The sequence below is a fragment of the Spermophilus citellus genome (assembly GCF_964194105.1).
Source record: "Spermophilus citellus genome assembly, chromosome: 17".
NCBI classification, from domain to species: Eukaryota; Metazoa; Chordata; class Mammalia; order Rodentia; family Sciuridae; genus Spermophilus; species Spermophilus citellus.
The window spans coordinates 47,554,071-47,568,693 of NC_138199.1; the positions used below are offsets into that span (position 1 = coordinate 47,554,071).

The 14,623-nt window shown below is 39.0% G+C and overlaps 1 protein-coding gene across 1 annotated transcript in view; it reads left to right on the forward strand.

Moving 5' to 3' along the window:
- CA10 (carbonic anhydrase 10) overlaps positions 1-14,623 on the forward strand; it is a 490,427-nt gene that overhangs the window by 94,301 nt on the left and 381,503 nt on the right. The window lies entirely within an intron of this gene.

Sequence of the window (14,623 nt, forward strand, 5' to 3'; positions counted from 1 at the left end):
ATTAACACTATAATCATATTATGTACCATTTTCATTATCTAAAGCCTTTCTTGTGTCCACATATACTAGATCGACTCTCTGTAGTCCTAGGCCCCTGGTGGCCACTAGTTCACTTTTTATCAATAGGGGCAGGGATATATATATATATATATATATATATATATATATATATATATATATTTTTTTTTTTTTTGTGGTATTTCTTTCCCTTAGCAGCACAATACTTTAAGATCCACCCATGTTATATTGCTAACTGTGTCAGTAGTACATACCTTTATATCACTGAATTGTTCTGTACATATACCACAATCACTTATTGATGATCATCTGAGTTGTTTCCAGATTTTGTCTGTGTGAAATAAAGCTGCTTTGAACATTTATGTACGAAGACCATTATTAGCATGATTTCATTTCTCTTGATTAACTATCTAAGAGAGGAATTGCTGCTTCTATCAAGATGATTGTGTGTCCATTTATTTTGAGTCTATGACATGGTAAATTACACTGATTGATTTTTGGATGTTGAACCAACCTTGTATATCTGGGGTAAATTGCACTTGGCTGTGACCTATTATCCTTTAATATAGGGGCAATTCCATCTGTTAATATTTTCTTAAGAAATTTTGCATTTATGTTCAAGAGTTATTTTGGTCTCCAGTTTTCATTCGGTGTAATGTATATGTCTGGTTTTTGAGTCAAGGTTACTCTGGATTTAGTCTCATGGAAGGAGGTGAGAAATGCTGCATTATCTTCTCTTTTCTGGAAGACTAAATATTTGATAGAACTAATCAGTGAATCTATCCAGGTCTGGACAATTTCTATAGGAAGATTTTTAACTACTAATTCAATTTCCTGAATAAGTATATGACTTCAGATTATCTATTTTCCCCCAGAGAAAGCTTTGATAGAATGTATTTCCATGAAATTTGTCCTTCTCAAATAAGTTATCAAATTTATTAGCATAAAGTTATTAATTATATTCTCTGTGCTTAAGGTTTGATGACTTTTACTATGTCTCTTCAAGTTCATTAATCTTTTATAATTTCTCATTTCAGATATTTTGTTTTTATATCTAGAAGATCCATTAGTGTATTTTATTTTTTGTTGTAAATGAACACAATATTTTGTTTACTTAGTTTTATGTGGTGCTGGGAAATGAACCCAGTGCCCGACACATACTAGGCAAGTGCTTTATCACTGAGCTACAACCCCAGTGCCCCTTTGTGTATTTTTTAAAACTTCTATTTTTCTGAATAAATTCCCAGAAGTATACAACATACCAAGACCAAATCATGAAGCAATAGTGTGTATGTGTAAGTATATGTATACACAGTGGGATATGACTCAGAAAGAAAAAGGAAAAAATCCTGTCAGTTGCAAAAATGTGAATGAAACTGAAGTACATTATGCTAAGTGAAATAAGTCAGACACAGAAAAACAAATTTTGCCTGATTTACCTGTGAAACCTAAAATGTCAAAGTCATAGAAACAGAGGGTAGAATGGTGGTAGCCAGAGGCTAAGGGCAGGAGCCACAGAAGAGATAGATGCTGGTCAAAGGTTACCAACTTCCAGATATAAAATGCATACGTTCTGGGCACCTAACATACAGCAGGATGATTATAGGTAATAATATTGCATATGTGAAATTTACTAAAAGAGTGGATCTTAGATGTTCTTATCGCCTACATAATTAGCTTGATTGTGATAATTATATCACAACATTCTACTATATATGGATCCAGTTGTTGTGTTATACACCTTAAATATATGCATTTTTTAATTTGTCAGTCATACTTCAGTAAAGCTGGGGGTAAAATGCTTCCACTTCTCATCATGCCCAAGTTTTCTTCTACTTCTTTGAACATATGGGAAATAATTGTGATAGCTATTTTAATGCTTCTGTCAATTCCTTTGTGTTCATTATTTCTTCATTTGTTTCTGTCAAGTGATATTTCTCTTGGATCTGGGTTGTCTTTTTCTGCTTTTTGGTGTGCATTGCCATTTGGAATTGATGGCAGATGTTATAGATCTTACTTTTGTGGTTGGTTGCTAGATTTTGTTCTGTCTGCTTTCTAGTGTTGAATTTTGCTGCAGTGTGCAATCAAGTTCCTCAGAATCCTTTGCATACTTTGGAGTCTTGCTTCATTAAGGCAGATCAAGAGAAGCTTTAATTCTAAAGCTAATTTAGCTCCAATGTCAAGACTAATATCTTCCTTGGATTCTACCTGCATTCTACAATATGCTCTTGTGTATTGTATACCAGTGTATTTCCACCTTGCAAATTGGGTGGTGGGGGGGAACTACCCCCAGGCCTATGTAAGCTTTGGAAATTGGTGTGATTAAGACTTTCTAGTCTTTTATTTTCTTTTCCCCCTTCCTCCCTCCCTCCTTTCCTCCCTCTTTCCTTTCTTTCCTCTTTTCCTGGCTTCCAGTTATTGGCCCTCATGCATGCTAAGATTTGTGCCCAGCCAACAACTCAAAGACTCATCTGCAAGCTTCTGGAACTATCTTGGTGTAGTTCCCTCCTCTCCAGTAATTTACACCACAATTTCTAGCTGCCTTGACTTTTCCAAACTCTAAGCTATTGTCTTGGTAACTCCGAGACCACTAGATTTGGCTTGGCTTCCTCCTTTTTGTTTTGACCTGGAAAGATGTTTCCTGTGGTGCCCTGGGGCTACACATTGGGCTCATTTTTTTTTTTTTTTCTTTTGGGATTCATCTTCCTGCTCAGCCCAATGTCCAGGATCTGAGCAGTATTTTGCATGTTATCTATCCTAGTTATCTAATTGCTTAAGGCAGAAGGGTACTATTGTCCCTGACATTCATGGTGGTCTGAAATGAAAGTTTCTTCATCCATTCCCTATTTGGTGAACTACATGCAACATGTATGGAATGCAAAAAAAAAAAAAAAAAAAAAAAAAAGGTTTTCAGTGTGCAAGAAGCAAATGGCTATCATGGAAGAGGATACAAAGGTCCAAGTGCCTGTAGTAGAAAAGATGTCCGAAGAGCAAAACACAAACACTCGTCAACTGAGCATGATATTGATTTGGTATTACAACTCTGTGCTCAGAGATGAGGAATGAGAGCCACATTTTCCCTCCAGTGGAGGTGGTAGGTTTTCTAAGATACTGATTTTGAGGACCACTTGAGAATTATTCTAAAAACCTTTTTTACTGAGGGGTGTGGGCTCATGCCTGTAATCCCAGTGATTTGGGAGGCTGAGGCAGGAGGATCACGAGTTCAAAGCCAGCCTCAGCAACATTGAGGCACTAAGCAACACAGTGACACTCTGTCTCTAAATAAAATACAAAATAGGGCTGGGGATGTGGCTCAGTGGTCGAGTGCCACTGAGTTCAATTCCTAGTACCAAAAAAAAAAAAAAAAATGACAGGGAATTCTAATGCTATAAAGAACCTTAGTTATTTCCCAACCATATCATCTCTGACAGATGGCCATCCACCCCCTCCACACATGCATTCTGAGTCCACTCCATACTGCCTTCTGGAAGGACCCATTCCAACGTAGGAGTGCTTGATCATTTGGAGTCTTTCCTGTACTATTTACCAAATTTCTCTCCCTTGGATTTGTCTACTCTGTCCTCCTGCATAACGTGGAGTATATTGTGGTCAGTAATTGATGACCACCATACATCTCTTTTATCTGAATTAAAATCTTCTGGCTTTCTCAGAAAGAACACTGCTTTCAGACCCTCTCACCATGCCAGCCATTCTTCTTTGGACAAAGTCTAATGTGTTACTTTCACACTTAGCATGTGATTGCCAGAAATGAATACTCTAATTTAAATATAGAGTGCATGAGTCAATTATTTCCCATGACAAGGAAACTAGACTTCTATTAATGCAGTTTACAGTGGTATTAACGTTTTTTAAATGTGGAGAGATTTAATTTCTAGGTCTATCCAGAACTACAGGTAATTTAAAACACATTTGTTTCCTACCCTATTAATATATGAGTAGCACAGACAATCGCAGGGAACCTATTGGTTCATCCATCTGTCTGGGCTTAGGTGGAGATTCATGCTGGTTTCAGATTACTTAAGAAAAATTCATTTCATTCCCCAAATTAAAGCAAATGCCTACTATTTAAGATGATCACTTCTCCTATGAAATTTCCTACCAGTTGCCAGATATCAAAAGATGCTATGTAAAAAGGAAGGATTTTTTGTTTATTTTGTTTTGTTGTTTTTTTAATGAGACTGTGGAGTCAGTCTAATGCTTAAATGAAAAAAATTACTCATCCTGGATTTCAGTGCTGTAATAATATACTCCTAGAGATAGTGGTCTAACATGTATTTCCTTTCCCAAAATCATCTCTTGAACAAGAAAATAAATCCATACCCAGATTCCTAATTTTGATAGAAGAGGGATAATTAAACCACATTTTCTTCCTCACAAGAATTTCAAATGAAATTTCAAATTTCATGAAATCATGATTTGGAAGAGATTTTTAAAAAATCATTTTTTTCTACTCTCACATTCTACTGTAATAAAAGTGAGACCAGGAGAATAATTGTTAGCTCCTTGTGATCACATAGTTGGTTTACGGTGTAATAAGCCTTCTGACTTCTCCACCCCAATTTCTACTACACAATTTGAGGTGTTTCTTGGAAGAGATCATCAATTTTAAATTAATTCTAAACAGGGCTCAGAAGAACACCGTGTGCTTAATTGCAATCACATTATTATGATTTAAGCAAAAATAAAAAGATAAGCAAGAATTTTGTGAGAGACATATTCCAGAGTATATGGCAGAGAAGAAGTCAGTGGGCTTACAATTAAATACAGTTTTGCAAAATGCGTGCAGGATGTATTGTCTCAATTCTCATCATAGCTCCTTGAAGCAAGTAGACAGGACAGATCTCTTTTCACTCCTTTGTAAGCGAGGACCTCCTTAAGGCTCAAAGTGGGTGGGTGACTTGAACCAGGTAATTCCACTGTAAGTGACAGAGGCAATGATCAACATCTAGTTTGTTAAACCTTGTCAAAGTTGATTTCACTGCACAATTCTGTCCACAAAATAATTAATTTTGACCCATTCTTTTAATTACTGTACAGGTGTACCTGTTCTTGCATTAGGAGTGTACTTGTCCTTTACTAGATCAATTAATAGATACTGAGTCTCTCAGTCCACATATGTTTTAATGCTTAATTTGGCCTAGTCTTGTGCATTCTAATTCATGTTCATGAAAGCAACTTAGTATCAACATGCCATGTTATTGTAGGGTTCAGGTTCATCTCAGCACTGATTTGTGGGCTCTATGATTTGGGCAACATGTTAATAGGTTCCCCATGCTTCTGTGTTCTTGTTCATGAAACAGGAGGAATAACACTGCTTCATAATTCATTTGACAATAAAATTACTAGTGACAAGTGCGCATAGTAGGTCCCTGGTTATTTCTCTCCCTTTGAAAAGCTTCCCCCACTCCTGCCTGTTCTCCCCAATCTGTCTCCCCCAACTTCCAGTATATAGGCATGACTCCATTATGAGTTTTCTTGTATGTGTACTAAATTATTTTAAAACACTATTTGATCATGATGTCTTGTCTCCTCCACGCTCTCAAGAACTGCTTCTGGAGTGCTTTGTACAGACCAGGCACTTGGATGCTATTGGATATAATACAGATGAACTGAGACCGGTGTGGTCCTTCATCTTGTGGGATTGAGGAGCTAAATAAAGAGATGAAGTGTAGGTTGCAAGAAATGCCATGAGGACTCCTGGGGTGAGGATGCAGTGGGTGGGCAGGAGAAGAGTGTCTGCCATGGATTGAGCTGTGAAGTATGAGTAGAAGTTTTGCTCTTGCTATTTTCTTCATCCATTTAAGAAAAGTTTGGAGTGTTCCAGGCTGAGGGTATAGAATTACCAAGGCAGGAAGTCATGGTGTGCACAGGAAGAACACAGGCTGTCCACCTGGCTGAGGCAGTCTCCATGGAAGGATGTCTGGGAGGTGAGGCTGCCCTGACATCTGGGGCAGAACACAGAGGGCCTGGGATGCTACCCAGGTCCTTGGGTGGAAGGTCAGAGGAAAGCATTGAAATCTCTATGCTTTTTGTTGTTTTCAGGAGGATAGTTTTTCATTTGCTCATTTTTTGGGGAAAAATGCTCTTGTCCTAATTACTATCTGTTCCCATTATATGCAGATCTATATTCCATTATGAAGTATATTTGATGCCTGGGCCTAGCAGAGTAGGAAATTGTTTCTCCTGGTTTTAAAATTCAGTTGTCTTCCACTAATCCCTATATTCCTTGATCCCCAGGGTCTTCTGTATTGCTGACTATCTCTCTTTGAAGTCATCCTCTCTCAGCTACTGGGATATCTTAAGAGTTTTCCCCTCTATTCCCCAGTGCTGACTCCAATCATTGATGTGAACCCTCTTCTCTATAAATACCAACACTGGGTGATTTCTTTCATTTCCATCCATTCAACTGCCGATGGAGAGATCCCCAATTTGCATAGGCAAGGTCTTTCTTTTGAGTTCTGGACATTCCCATTTTAGAAATCTCATTTACTTTATTTTGTCACATAATTGTCACAGATTTTATGCCATTCTTTTTTTGCAAAAAAAAAAAAATTGAGATGCAACCATTATGTGATGCTTGTTTTTTTTTTTAAGGTGCTAGTGTTGTTTAAAAATAATTTATTCCTAAGTTATCTTTAGTTCAAGATTAGGATGCACAGAACACTTATGAATACATGATCATGTGCTGGTGATGATTTTGCTGTGAAATATGATATTTCCAAAATTCACCTGTTGGATCATCTTTTCTTTGATACTTACCCCTGCCTCCTGGATTACCACATCAGCCATTTTAACCCTTACTCCCTTCCTCTAGTTATAATGCAGAACTTACATGTCACTCTTCTGCCTGAATTCCTAAATGCTCATCATCTTCAGGTAAAAAGACACAAGACAGCAACCTTCATGGTCTGACCTCATCTGCCTCAATAGCTCTGCCTGTACCTCATCCTCCAGTTCCTTGATCATTGTGAATACACCATACTCCTAAGTACCACTGTGCTATGATAATTATGCTCATCAGAATTGTCTGTATTTATTGCGGGTTATTTGTGTTTCAGGCACTATGCCAAAACACGACACAGTCACTATTTTATCTTACTCCTACTTCAACACTGTGCAGTAGGTTCTTTGAGTGCCCCATTTTGGGAAGAGGACACTGAGGTTTTGAGGATAAATCATTCACCTGGGCACATAGCTAGTAGGTGGCAGATCCAGGATTCCTGTTGTTTGGCATGATGCTCTGTTGCTTTCCTGAGCCTTCCACAAGCTGTCTGCCTGCCTGGATTCGCCTCCTCCCACCTGCTCATTTTAACTGGCTGGAGACTATTTACCCTTCAAGATACTTCTGCTGTCAGTACCTTCATGGAACTGGGTTCTTCTCTGGGATCCCATTGTTTCCTGTGCTCTCAGTGGGCTTGTACCCCATATCATCTATTTCTCCCACTAGACTTCAAGTCTCTGGAAGGCAAGTCACATTCATCTTTTTATATTTAATTTCTAACATAGTATCCAAGATAGAACTGAAACTTCCATGTGTAATTTAGAATAAATAAGATTTTGAGTGAAGTTCTCATTCTCTTGCTTGTTTTGTGAACTCACATTAAAAAAAAAAAAAAAAACTTGAATCAATATCTCTGACCTCATTTTCTTCATGGGTAAAATAAGAAAATTGGACTACATTAGTGGTTTCCTGAGTGTGTTCCTTTCCCAGTATCAACAGAAGAAGCTGGAAACTTGCTGGAAATGCACATTCTCAAGACTGACCCTAGACTTTCTGTGTCTAAAACTCTTAAGGAGGGGCCCAGCCATCTGGTTTAACAAGCCCTCCAGATGATGGTCTGATGGGTGGCAAGGTTGAGAACCATTAGACCAGGGGTTGTCAAATATAGCTGGAGGGCCCATGGGCCAAACCTACCTACCACCTGTTTTTGTTCAGTGTCGGGTTTCATTTGCGACTAAAACACTCAGGGGTCACTCCAGGTAAACTGGGCTAACTGGATAGTGCAAAATAACCACACAAGAGACACAAATACCTTTTTCTTTGGGGTCACTGTGACGGCTCCTCTGACCTTAAGGGTCCACAGGAAGAGAGAGAGAGAGAGAGAGAGAGAGAGAGAGAGAGAGAGAGAGCGCACATGCTGACCCCTTTTATTGAAGAGAAACTATTCAAATGAGGCAAGGGGTCAGGTTTCAGGGGGCTGGGTCTTACCTTCATGATATCTACTGTCAGCAGGTTGACTGACATTTGGGTAGGCCACACCCAAGGGCACAGTAAGAGAAGGGAACACACACAAGGTGTTTCCATGGAACATTCTATCCCAAACAGGGCAAGGGGTTATATTACAAAGGAACAGGTGAGCATAGCTCCACCCATGGGGCTGTAGCAACACACACCCATGCATGAGACACCATCCCTCAAACCCAAGAAGGGTGGGGAAAGCTCTGCCACATTTCTGCGACTGAGCGCTTCAGCACCCAGCCGGAGAATGTAACTCAGTCACTTGCAAGGTTGGTCTTCCACAGAACAGAAATGATTAACTTCCCCCAATAAATGATAGGATTCCCAAGGACCCTTCCAGTTCCATGATTCCTCTGATACAAGGCACCATGATACCTCTGATTGATTGGTAGTGGATTGCCAGTTGAGAGACACGGGTCCTAAACCATCCACTTCAACCTTGTTGCAATGCACATTACTTGGACTCTGTAAACTTTGTTTCCTAAGGTTAAAGGCAGCTTTTTAAAGCTCTTTCTGTTCTTTCTACCCTAGAACAAACCACTATCAAAAAAAATCGCATTTAACATTCCCATGCAAGCCTTAAAAATTACTTCATTTAAATGAGGGATGCACCCATTAAATTATCACCACAATCTCTGTCCTAAACCTATCCATCACCTCCTCTAAAAGATTCTTCCTGCTTTCTTTGTTTACTATTGTTATTGTTATTTTGTGTGTGTTAAGAGCACTTAATATAAGATCGACCCTCTTAACAAATATTTAATTTATATGAAACAGTATTGCTCGCTGTAAACACCAAGCTGTGCAGTAGATCTCTAGGACTCATTCATCTTGTAGAACTGAAAATTTGTACCCTTTCACTAATACCATCCCATTCCTTCATCCCAAAACCCCAGGCAACAACCATGCTTTTGAGTTTGGCTATTTTAGATTCCATGTGAATCTAAAATATGTGTGATACCTGGGATCACACGGTATTTGCCTTTCTGTGTCTGACTTACTTTATGTAATATAATGTCCACCAGGTTCATCCATGCTGTGACAAATGGCAGGATGTCTTCTTTTTTAGGACTGAATTCCATCATATATATATATGATATATATATATATATATATATATATATATATATATATATATATGCAAGCTTTTTACCTTATAATTTTTTCAAAATTTGTATATATTAATTGAGTTACTTTCATGTTTTCATTTTTATTGCTGTGTATTCTATAGCCCTTTTGTAGATTGCTTTCTTTTTCCTTTCAGTATATTTGTGATTTTTATTTATTTTGATAAATACAAAGGGTTTTAGTTCACTTAACTGCTGGATAGTAGCCCATTGAATTAATGTGTCACAATTTATTTTTCCATTCTGCTTCTAATGAACATACAAGCTATCTTTAATTTTTCACTATAATAAATAATATGAAATGAACATGATTCTGTACATCTCTTCAGGTACACATGTGGGTTTACATCAGGAATTGCATTTCTGTGTTATAGGGTATATGCATCTTTGGTTGTATTAGCTGCTTCTGAAAAGCTCTCCAGATTGATTGGGCTCATGAATGGGATTTGAATCCGTATCATCAGGCTTTTTTGTTTTCTTGGAGGGATAGGACTATAATGGAATTTTCTGTTGTTGTGTTTTTGTTTCTTGGGCAGGGTGTTTCCACATGAGCTATGCTATGCAATTTCACTACTTCTCACCTTTGTGCATGCTGTTTCTTTATGCATGGAATGTTTGCCTGATTCTCTACTTTGAGTATGTCAATATGTAAATCAGTGGAAGTGTAACTGGTGTGATTCTGCAATCTGTAGACGGGGTAAAAATGGGAGTTCATAACCCACTTGAATCAAAGTGTGAAATATGATATATCAAGAACTATGTAATGTTTTGAACAACCAATTAAAAAAAAAAAAAGAACATCTGTTTTTCTTTGTCACCCAGCCTCCAAATTCCTCTGCAACCCCTGATGGCCGGGCCCACCTTCCCCCAGGAGCCTTTTTCTGTGTTTGCTCTCCTGTGTTTGATCCTAACTGGGATAGAATTTACGCCCCTTGTCCTTGTTAATGATGAGGGCTGTCTCTTTCATTCTGAAAAGTGACTCTGTTTGGATAACATTGACCCTGGCACTGACTCTACTATAGCTTTCATTGGAGCTTGTGAACAGCTCATGTTTGCCCATTTCCCCCTTGGAAATCTGAGATAACCCAGATGGTTGATCTCTTCATCCAAAGTCCTTGATTTCTAGCAGTTCCTCCATAAATATTCCTTTCAAACCAGCCACTCCCTTGTCATCCAGAAGGAAAAAAAGTTTCACTTTATTTTCATGGGATCTGACTTAACCCAAACCCACCTTTTCCTCTCCGGGGGACACTGGTGAGGAAAATCCTTTTCCTAGCAGCCTACCTCATTTCCTTACTAGTACTCTGCCAGGAGGAAGGTACCATGAAGTCAGAAACCCGAGCAGAGGAAAGAGACTGCTTTCTGCTTTGACTTCACGTTTTATTGAAGAGTTGAGTTTCAGGAGATAATTATAATAAGTCATTGTGTTTCCAGCATGAACATGCGGTACAAAGCCTCACAGATTAGAATTATTCAGGGAGCTATCAAGTAGACCCAGGCATAAAAGGAATTGCTCTTCAAGGAAGGTGCCTTGTGAAATGAAAATAATAATAATAAAGTGATATTGATAGTCTTCGGTTGCCATGGAAATACGAGTTCACCCACTCCTGTTAGGTATTGTGGTTCGTCTCACTATATTAGGTTTAATACAAAAACCACATACCCAGAGATATTTTTTAACCATGTCAGGGTTTTAAAACATTCACCGGGCTATGGTGGTCGTGCATAAGCATAGAATTATGCATTTCAGAAGGATGCCTTGCAGTGTCCTCCCTCTTGGTTTTAGAAGGCAGAACGGTCAGTGATTTTTAACTTGATCCATTTTTATTTGTGTGCATGTGATCGGAGATGTTTTGCCATTTGTGTGGCAGCTGCTCTATTTCACAGGGTACCTCCAATTTCAAATCCCTGTCCTTCTGTTAAAACTCTGTGTTGTGCTGAAAATGGGGGCATGGTGACTGCATCTCAAAGATGGCAAGGAAGCCAAGCATTCTCAATGTTCACCAGCTTTATCAGTTTGTGCCATCCTTTAATTTGTGAGTTGAACAAGATAGTACAAACAGGAACATTGGGGGAATGATGGGGTGGGAGGGGGGATACTAGTGTTTATTACACATGGGATTTGACAAGGAACTGACTGAAGAATGTTGCTACTATTTTTTTCTTCAATCCTTAAGATATTAGAAACCCTTGTGTGTGTGTGTGTGTGTGTGTGTGTGTGCACGCACGCGTGCATGTGCCTGCGTGTCCTAGAGTGCAGAGAAACTTTATATGAATCCTTTATATGGTTAGAGACAGAATCTAGTGTCGTTCCCAGTATATGGCGGTGAGCTGTTGAAGACTGCATATATTTTAAAAGAGTGGAAGTTTACATTATTGGATGCAGTTCAGTAAATGTGTCCACAAGTTGGAGCCATCAACCATTATACCAATCTTCTTATTATAAGCAAAATGTTTCCTTATTTTTCTTGACTCATGCCTTGATTTGTACCCAAGGATCACATATTTGGAGCAGACCTGGAAGTGGAATCCAGTTCTATAACTTCCTTGTTCTCACAGGACTAAGGTTTCCTTTGTCATCCTGGACATCCCTCCCCACCCCATCCCCTCCACAGGGGCTGCTCCTGAGTATGCTCTTTCTCACTTCGTTCCATTGATGGTATCCAACTGTTTTGTAACACATCATTAAGACTGAAAGGTCAACAGGCCCTACTGCATGATCTTTAAAAGGCTGGTAATGTCAAGATAAATGCATCCTCTTTAATCTGTTTTTAAAGGCCAGAATCATTCATGCATTTTCGGGAGAGGATAATGACATCAAAATTATTACCAAGAAACAGTCTCTGCGATCTTCGGGAACAGCTAGGATTTACTGCTCAGTTGGACAGAAGCCTCTGTTACCCAAAGCCTGTGTTTCATCCCTGGAGGACTCAATTTCTCAATTTTAGGGTGTAAATAGCAAGTCCTTCCTGTGTACTCTGCAACAAAACAGGATTCACTCTGTACAAATGAGCAGATACCCTTACTTGGCACAAAAATTGTTGCCTTATAAAAAAGTCTTTTCTCTAGAGTTTGGTTGTATGGTGAGAGATACGTACACATGCATTTATGATGTCATGAATTGTAGAACAAATCCACTTTTTAGTTCAGTCACATGGCTTTTCTATACTTGGAATTGAAATGGCCAAGGAGTTGTAACTTTCTTGTAATCTGTGTGATCATTGTCCAGTGGCTCCTTTCTCAATTTCTTTACTTCCCTTTGGAAATTCAGGTTCAAGGTGACTGTGAAGTTCCTCCGTCGGTAGACTCCATGATGAGCACTTTGTATCTTGCTTATCTCCCATGACAGTGTGGGGAAGGAGTAGATCTCTGGTATTTTCCAGATGACCAGCTGAGGCCATGAATTGAGCAACTTACCCAAAGTTGTGTGATTTGTGCCTTAACATTCTGAGTCCTCTGCTCCATTACTTCCCTCTGATTCAATCTCAGCAGGATTATTACTGAGATTAGGCAACATTCCAGCAATAAGACCAGCACTCAAAAATTGTTAGAATACGGTTGATTTGTTAACCAAGGGATGTGTTGAGGTTATCTCTTGAGAATCTAAACTTGAGATGACAACTCCATCTCCTACAGTGGTTATAGCTAAATGAGGCAAGATGGGGGTCCAGAGGGCTGAGTTGGATCCCCTCTGTTTCTTCGGATGTAACAGAGGAGATATGAGAGAAGGTAAAACCCAAGTGGGACCCCAGAAATTAATAAATGTAAAATGGCTCAATTAAGTTATATGTTTCATTTTATAATCTAGAACTAAAGATGTCTAATATTTACTAGTGAAAAACCTTAGACACATTTGAGCTACCATAGCACCCTTAAGTTAGGGAATTATCCCATATTTTTAAACAGGATGACTGAAGAGTTTGAGGGGTATAAAATAAGATTTGGGGGAGTGTGATATCAGAAGAATATGCTCCTCATGCCAGCAACTTGAAGAGAGTTTTAGGATGAGCTAAAAAGGAAAAGGCAAAAACTGAAACTAAAGTTTTTGCCTCTTCATGGCCCCTCAAATCCTGTTATCCAAGCAAAAGCTCTGTGAGCCGAAAGAGCTGGCAATTTTGTGGATTCACATTCGGTAGGCAGATGCTCTGTGTAATTTGAGATTTCGTCCCCATTTCTCTTGACCAGCACTGACCCTATACAATGCAGTGGCTCACAGCCAAGTGTGGCTCCTCCTTATTGTGGCCACAGCAAGTATTATTCTTAGCTTCATTTCCAGTTGGGACCCCAGTACTGCAATTGCAAATGGTGGTCGAGCAACTTCAGTGAGCCCTCACTTTATGTTAGAGCTGTGTCCTTGAAATGCTTGGAGTAAATCCTTGTCTTTCAATTCCAATTTCAATGAAACACTATAATCAATGAAATATATCCAAGGAGTCTCTATTTCAATAAAATCCAAAATAGTTCTGGGAAAGGTATGTATAAATATAGATGTATAAAATTCCTAGTGGATATATTTTTCCTCTTAATTGGGTTTACATTTAATAGGTTTGATTGACAGTTCCAATATCAGGACTGGTTCCATATTTTGGTTTCCTTCCTCCATAATTGGGGGGTACTCATAGCATCATGGTATTTTGGGGATTTTTAACACCATCATTAAGAAGAGCACCAGATCCTCACCTTTATTATCTCACCATTCCTACCAGGTATAAACCCAGATATCATCGCTTGCATTGAGAAAGGGGAAACTCTGAGGTCAGCCAAACAAAAAGATGGTCAACAAGAGGACTCCAGGGAGTCCAAAGTCAGTCTGGCCCACCAATATTTCTGGGAAGTAGGATCCTGGAAGCTCTTTGTTTTGGTCAACTTGTTCATTGCTCTGACCAAAAGATCTGACAAGAACAGAGCAGGAAAAATTTATATATGACTCATGGTGTCAGAGATCTCAGTCCATAGACTGCCAACTCCAAAGATCTTGGCCCAAAGCGAAGCAAAATATCATGGAGGAAGGGTGTGGGGGAGAAAATCAGCTGAGGGAATGGCAGTCAGGAAGCACAGAGCTCTGCTCTCCCAAGGCAGAATATATGCCCCAAAGGCATGCCCCTCATGACATACCTCATGACACCAGCCACACCCCATCTGCTTCCAACTCCCACCTCATTAATCCATATCAGATGATTAAGCCATTGATTAGGTTACACTTCTCATAATCTAGTCA